The sequence below is a fragment of the Ornithorhynchus anatinus genome, chromosome 12, assembly GCF_004115215.2.
Source record: "Ornithorhynchus anatinus isolate Pmale09 chromosome 12, mOrnAna1.pri.v4, whole genome shotgun sequence".
In the NCBI taxonomy this organism is placed as follows: domain Eukaryota; kingdom Metazoa; phylum Chordata; class Mammalia; order Monotremata; family Ornithorhynchidae; genus Ornithorhynchus; species Ornithorhynchus anatinus.
The window spans coordinates 52,920,197-52,927,899 of NC_041739.1; the positions used below are offsets into that span (position 1 = coordinate 52,920,197).

The 7,703-nt window shown below is 42.7% G+C and overlaps 1 long non-coding RNA gene across 1 annotated transcript; it reads left to right on the forward strand.

Annotated features, from left to right (window-relative positions):
• The first annotated feature begins 2,401 nt into the window (after positions 1–2,401).
• LOC114815579 lies at positions 2,402–5,138 on the forward strand. Its single transcript, XR_003763376.1, has 3 exons — positions 2,402–2,568; positions 3,564–3,686; positions 5,057–5,138. It is a non-coding gene; the product is annotated as an uncharacterized LOC114815579 (long non-coding RNA).
• The last annotated feature ends 2,565 nt before the right edge of the window (positions 5,139–7,703 follow it).

A 7,703-nucleotide genomic window follows, 5' to 3' on the forward strand; every position in this document is an offset into this window, starting at 1 on the left:
AGTTATTTCATCTTTAAATGGGCATTGAGATTGTGAGCCCCATGTGGGACAGGGACTGTGTCCATCCTGATTTGCTTGATCCACCGCAGCGCTTAGTACAGTGCCTGGCACATAGTGACTGCTGAACAAACACCACAGTTATTATTACCATGGGTTAAGCACTGTACCAAATGCTGGGATAGATACAAGGTAAACAGGTCTAACAAAGTCCCTGTCCCATGCAGTACTCCCAATCTAAGTAGGAGGGAGTAGGAATTTAATCCCTGTTCTTCAGATGAGGAAATGGAGGCACAGAGAGGTTAAGTGACCAGACCAACCTTTCCTGATGGGTGCAGCAATATCCCTGGAGAATTTTATAGCAGCTTGTTACCCTGCCACCATTCAAATTCAACCTTCCTGTCTGACTTTGTATAAGTCGTCCTCCAGCCAAATACTGATCTACACAAGGTTTCTAGCGTTAACCCAGGATTCCTGAAGACCTGAGGCTGAGCTCTTTTTTGTAACTTTCAAGTGCAACTGTTTGGCAAGTCACTTAACTTCTCTGGACCTCAGTTACCTCATTTGAAAAACGGGGATTAAGATTGTGAGCTCCATGTGGGACATGGACCATGTCCTACTTGATTACTGTGTAATAGTGCCTGGAACATAGAAAGAGCTTAACAAATATTAAAAAAAAAAAGGCAGCACAGCACCGTAAGAGGAATGAAAAGTGCAAGTTGTGGAGAGGTGAGAGAGAGCTGGCCGAGTGTCTTAAAGCCAATGGTTAGAGCATTCTACCTGATGCAGAGAAAAATAGGTAACCGTTGAAGGTTTGTGATGACAGGGGGAAGACTGGAGGCAAAGAGGTAAAAGAGTAGGATAACGCAGGAATCAAGCTGATATAGGATGATAATAATAGTTATAGTTTTTGGTAAGCACTGTACTATGCCCTATTGTAGATCCAAGATAATCAGGTGGCCACAGTCCCTGACCCACTTGGGGGTCACAGTCTAGGTAGGAGCAATAGTATTTATTAAGCCCTGACTGGGTGCAGAGCATTGTACACAGCACTGGGAGTGAATTCTCAGGTGGGAAACAGGTATTAAGTCTCCATTTGTATAGATGAGGAAACTGAGGTACTGGAAAATTTCAGTGATTTGCCCAAGGTCACACAGCAGACAACTGGCCAAACTGGGATCAGAGCCAAGATACTGACTCTCAGGCCCATGCTCTATCCAGTAGGTCACCCTGTTTCTTTCAAGGGCCTGGACCAGTGTGGAATCATTTAGATAGAAAAGAGTGTGCAGATCCTGGAAATGTTGTCAAGGAAGAAATGGTCAGTGTGACCATGGGGACTGAAAGAAAGGGAAACGTCAAGGATTATGCCAAGTTTGCTGGCTTGAGAGAGAACAGGATGGTAGTTTTGTCAATGGTGAGGAGAAAATTAGATGGAGGAGAGTCAAGATTGATTGGCAGAGAGAAGTCAGGGCTAAAGAGATAGACCTGGGAGTCATGCACAAAGTGGTACTAGGTGAAACCAAGGGAGGAGATAGATTCACCAAGAGAGTAAATGTTAAGGAAGAAGAGCCAAGGACCCAGCAGAGCCACACTGGGCACCAGGTTTTAGGGAATGAGAGCCAGAAGAGGACTCAGCAAAGGAAACTGAGTTGTCGTCACAGAGGTAGGGGAAACACCAAGTTTGATTGTGCTTAAGGAGGAGTTGGTCAGAGGTGTCAAAGGGGCTCAGGAGGCCAAGGAGGATTAGAGCAGAACAGACTCCAGTGGATTTGGCTACGAGGCCGTTGGTGAATGACGAGAGGATGTGATGGCAGCAGGACAGGAATGGGAGGAGTGAGTTGGGTCCCAGAAAAGACTTTAGTGCCATCTGGAGTCCGGAAGGGTGGGGAAACTGTACGAGAGCGAGGGGTTGTAGATAGTTGTACTGATAGAGGAGAGTGGGAGAAAGTGGTTCTGAGACATAAAAGGGGGGATATGATCGTGGCACGGTTAGAGGGAGATAAATTGACAGAGCAGGTGGGAGATGCTTATGAGAGAGGCTAAAAGAAGAGGAAGGGAAAATAAACATGAAGAACAGATTTGGGGAGGTTCACCCCCGATGGCTTCTACTTAACCAACAATAGAGATGAAGTCACCAGGGATTAAGGTGAGTACAGGAGAGTGTTAAAGGTTTGGCATAGCTGGTGGGGCCTATGGGCATCGATGATGATGATGGTATTTGTTAAGTGCTATGTGCCAAGTACTGTTCTAAGCACTGGGGTAGCTAGAAGGTCATTAGGTTGTCCCACGTGGGGCTCACAGTCTTAATCCCCATTTTACAGATGAGGTAACTGAGGCACAGAGAAGTTAAGTGACTTTCCCAAAGTCACACAGCTGATAAGGGATTAGAACTCCCATCCTCTGACTCCCAAGCCCAGGCTCTTCCCACTAAGCCATGCTCCTTTTCTGTTACTGTTCAAAAGGCACAACCGGGGCACCTGCAAAGTGATGAGGTCGGCGAGCAGAGAAACGATGGCATCCCCAAGCTAAAGCTCAGCTGCTCTTTATGTCTGAAGAACTAGCAACCTGAGCGTGAGTCTGAAACAAAAAAGTTTCCATTTCATAACTACAATAACAGACTGTTAAACTATTACCATGCTCTCATTTTTTGATGGAATAGGCTATTATTTTCCCTTGAATCAGTAAGGGCCCTTTCCATGAGAATGGTTCTCTGTTGGCCAAACTCTTGGCAAAGGGAGGTGGAAACTAATCCTGCCGGCTATCTTTCTGTGCATTTCTCTGTACTCTGCTTTGAGTTGATGGGGAGAAAATAATCTCACTTCTGACAGCATGGGAAGAAAAAATTCCTATATTATCAGTCAGAGTGTTCACTTGGATTAGGGATGAGCTAATGTAGCTGGGTACCAGGCCTATTGAGGACTCTGTATGTAGAGAAGTCCGTCCCTTCAGGTGTATTGATGACTTCAAGATGCCCTAATATCACATCACAGTCATGGCTATTATCCATGATTCCAGACAAATGAAATCCATTTCCCTGTAACTAAGTACACAGCTTGACTGTGGGGTGTATTTGTAAATGTAACCTTACTTAGAAAATATCATTTAGGGCAACCAGAGTTGGTGTATTGAGAAAGTTTGTTAGTCAAGTGCATCTGTTTCTATCTTTATTCATGCTTGGTATTACTCCGTGCATAAGGGGGAAAAAGAAACAAAACACATCCTCTTCCCAGTGATATATTGTTCCAAAATATGGTCTGCCAGGGACCAACCCCCACCCACAAAGGGAAATATTTCCTCCAAAAACCATTAAGAGCTTGGATGTTGTGGCCTTGCTAATGAGTGAGGTATTGAGTCTATTTGAAACATGCCAGAAAAAGAGTTTTGTTTCTACTCCAGTTAGTATCCCTGATTTTGAGTTCCTTTGGCTTGAACTGTGTCTTGTTTCTGGTGTTCTCTCTGTCTCTCTCAAATGCTCAGTACAGTGCTCTACACACAGCCTCAGCCACAAACCTTTTCTCTACTACCACTTTACGTGCCTTGGGGGGCTTTGGATTCCCCTCCCACAGGTGCCAAGTGAATTTTTGGAGACATTCCTACAGCGGGGGAAAAGTTCTGATTCAAATCGACAAGAAGCAATCTGAACCTTTAGAATGAAGGTGATATGAGCTGATGTTGCTCTGGGCAACCAGGTAATATTTCTGCAGCCACATACCAGCTGTCTTGCATGCTTTTCTAACTGAAAATAATGCTAACAATGATCAGATCCTATTCATGTATGACCAAACACCCTTTCTGCATTTAGGACATATTTTGTACAGGGCCAACTCTGGGCCAACCTCATGGTTTCTTCAAAACCTTTGTCAAAGCACCATTCCACTCAACCCTGAGGTTGGAGGGTGTCTGCTACACTCTGTCACTAATGTTTATCCTGCCCTCCTGCTTGTGTGGGCATCCTCCCACACCCCTTTTGAGTTTACCACACAGAAACCAGTTAGGTCTCATGCCCTATTTTGCTGAGAGCACTGTGACCAAACTGGGGAGCTAACTTGTATTCCATGACCTCTCTGGATGCTGAGCTGAGTTTGTAGAAGGTGCTGGAGAAACTTTTCTTGAAGCTGGATGCCCCTTCTGCAGTAGCTGTGAATTAATAATGACAATATTTGTTAAGTGCTTACTGTGCATCAAGCACTATTCTAAGCACTAGGGTTAAGGAGGTCAGACACAGCCCCTGTCCCACATGGGGCTCATGCTCTCAATCCCCATTTTACAGACAAGGGAACTGAGGCCCAGAGAAGTAAAGTGACTTCCCCAAAGTCACACAGCAGTCATGTGGCAGAGCTGGGATGAGAACCCATGTCCTTCTGACTCCCAGGCCTGTACCCTATCCACTAAACCATGCCGCTTCATAATCGCGGTCCAGGAGGAGGCGGGGCACCACGAAAGTCTTACATACCCTCAACCTAGTGTGGAGTTTGATGCCTTTTGCTACCACCCTCTATTTTTACTTGTTTTCCATTTCTACCAGTACATGAGTCTTTGTACAGCATCCTACCTAGGTAGCAGCAGTCACAGGCTGCTTTAAGTTTGGTATTGACAAAAACCATTCATTGTGTAGGGTCTCGGGCTTGGATTGGGACATTATTTCTGTTTATTCAGATACATGGTGAGTTTTGACTATTTTTTTAATGGTATTTGTTAAGAATTTAGTATGTGCCAGGCATTGTTCTAAGCACTGAGGTAGACAGAAGCTAATCAGGTTGGACACAGTCTCTGTCCCACATAGAGCTCACAGTTTTAATTCCCATTTTACAGATGAGGTAACGGGGGCACAGAGAAGTGAAGTTACTTGACCAAGTTCACACAGCAAACAAGTGGTGGATTAGAAGACAGGTACTTCTGTCTCTCAGGCCCATGCTCTAACTCCTAGGCTACACTGCTTCTCAATATGGAACCAAAAATGTGTGTTGCAAGTGTGTGTAATAGCATGAAGGCTTATGCCCTCATCTGATTCAGATTTCAGAAAACATGTATTTTTTTTTCATATCTGTTTTTTCCTCAGTATCATGACCTGAAGAATATCTGGGCAAAGAAAGAGCAGACAGCACCATCTATTAGTAAAACCCAATAATTCCAAGGTAGGGTGGAGACAATTTATATGAACTTTGTGGTACAAAACTATCCTATCTTTTGGCAGGCCAGGTTGGACAGGCAATTTTTTTAACAATGGCTCAAGAGGGCAGAAGCAGATGTTATAAGAACAGACTATTCTTGTTCTATAACAAAATTCTGGTCAACAGGGACAGAGGCCATAGTCTGACCTGATCTGCCAGCCTCTCATTTGAGAAACCACAGTCAAAAGTACAGCAAATTCGGGCACTGATTACTTGGGGGATAAAAAAAGTCAGGAGGCTCTGAAAAAGTTGATTGTTCCAGAAAAACCCCAACAAATTACCAACATAAACAGTATTTTTTTAAATAACCAATTAACAATTTATGAATGTTGAAACTACTGGAAAACATATCGCCATGCTACCAATCTAGTTCTTTCATGTTTTGCTTCTTTCTCACCTAGGCTGAGCATTCCTGGGCAATGGTTTTTTCTCCCAGATAATTGATTAGCTTTAAACTGATCTGTCAAGTTTTGCTGCAGAGTAATGAAAATAAGAAGTGCCCTTTATGAACTCCGAAGATGAGGATGGGAAGGAAAAAGGTAGAGGGAACAGACCTGGTTCCAATTTACAGGGAGGAAGTCTGAACCAAAGTCACACTCATGCTGGGATAACTTCCATTTCGGTAAGTCTTTTGGAGTTGCTTGAGAATCTAAGCCTGAGCACTAATCACTCTAGGTTTCTATGGGAAGCATAGTGGAATGGGGCATTTTTTAAAAATGGTATTTATTAAGCACTGGGGTAGATACAAGTGAATCAGGTTGGACACAGTCCATGTTCCTCATGGGGCTCACAGTCTTTATTCACACTTTACTGAGGCACAGAGAAGTTAAAAGACTGGCCCAAAGTAACACAGTGGAGGAGCTGGCATTAGAACACAGGCCATGCTTTTTTTTTTCTCTCTCTCTCTCTCCCCCCCCCCCCAAATTGGTTCATAATTGTTTTTATTAAGCACTTACTGTGTTCCAGTTTTTTTGGCCTGTTTCTTTTCTCTCTCCAGGACTGAGGCAGATCAGAAGGGTGGAGAAAACAGAATCTAGGTTTGATTTATTTGCCTTTTTCTATTTTTTATGATTCCAATCGACTCTAGTCGATGGATTTGTCAAAATGTACTCTTTTGCTCTTTCAATTATACTTACCTATTGCCCTACCAAAACAAAGCACTGGGGCACGCTCATTCTGACTTTGCTCAGTTGCTTCTTAGGTTCTGTTTTTAATATAACAGGAAACAACTGTTAAATGACTGAAATGGTAAAGAACAAAAAACAAAGTTACCTTCAAATGCAACGGGAAATATATATATAGTAAATACACATGTGTTTCTAGCTACTTCAATTTTATAATGCGCTTCCCAAATTCAGATATTTTGGCCAAGGGTTGTGATTCCTGTCCAAAAAATAGTTTTACTTAGTTGAAAAATGATGTTTCAATTAGCCCCTAATTATTTAAACCAGACAACTTAGTCATGCAATAGGGAAAATTAGCATTGTACACAATTGAGTTTGTACATAGATTTCAAGGTATTTGTTTTCTACAAATCAGTACAAGATAGTGGTCTAGAGGGACCCAGTCCTACATCCTTTACTTCCTAAATCAGCATCATTCCTGCTGCCTTTGTGGGTTTTTTTCAGGCCCCATATTATCAGCAGACTTTTTCCCTTAGACTGAGTTCCTTGTAGGCAGTGGCAGTGTCTGACCTGATTATACTGTATCTGCTCTAGTGCTCTGCACATAGTAAGCACTTAAGAGATATCACACTTACTATAATTATTTCAAAAAGAGTTAAGTTTGATTTTGTGGTTTAGAAAAATGAGTACTGCAAAAATATTTAATTACTATTCTGTGTCAATCCATAGGGAGAAAAGGACTTCTACAATCAAACCTCCTCTGGAATGAACATTTTCTCCACTTACCTACCTGCTTGGTGTGCCCTGGGACTGAAGATGTTACAGAAGTCTGGTTGGAACACAGTCTTTCTTGATCTGATTTATTGGCTGGGATTTCTTCTAAAAATGACAGGTAAACCCTAGCCAAAAAGAAAAATTCCTAATACTGGTATGTGAAACACCCAATGTGTGTACAGAAAGGCTAGCTAAGGGAAAAAATATTAGAGATGAATAGTCTTTAAAAACAGTTCAGGTGGCAATAATAACTGTTGGATTTGTTTTCATTAAGCTCCTATGTTTGGAAGCTCTAACATGGGTCTAGCAAAACTAGAAACAGCATGGGCTTGGGTTCTAATCCAGTCTCTGCCACTTGTCTGCTGTGTGACCTTGGGCAAGTCACTTCACTTCTCTGTGCTTTGATTATCTCATCTGTAAAATGGGGATTGAATCTGTGAGCTCCACATGGGACAGGGACTATTTGCTTGAATCCATTAGAAATGGTATACAAGCTATTATACAGTTTTTATATCATGGCTCCTTAACCTCTCTCCTTAAGCTTAAAAATGCAATTTACCCCATCACAAATATACACCTGGAGCCAGGGGAACTCTCTCTTCCCCCTCACGAGTCATTGTAAAGGCAGTGTCAGAAC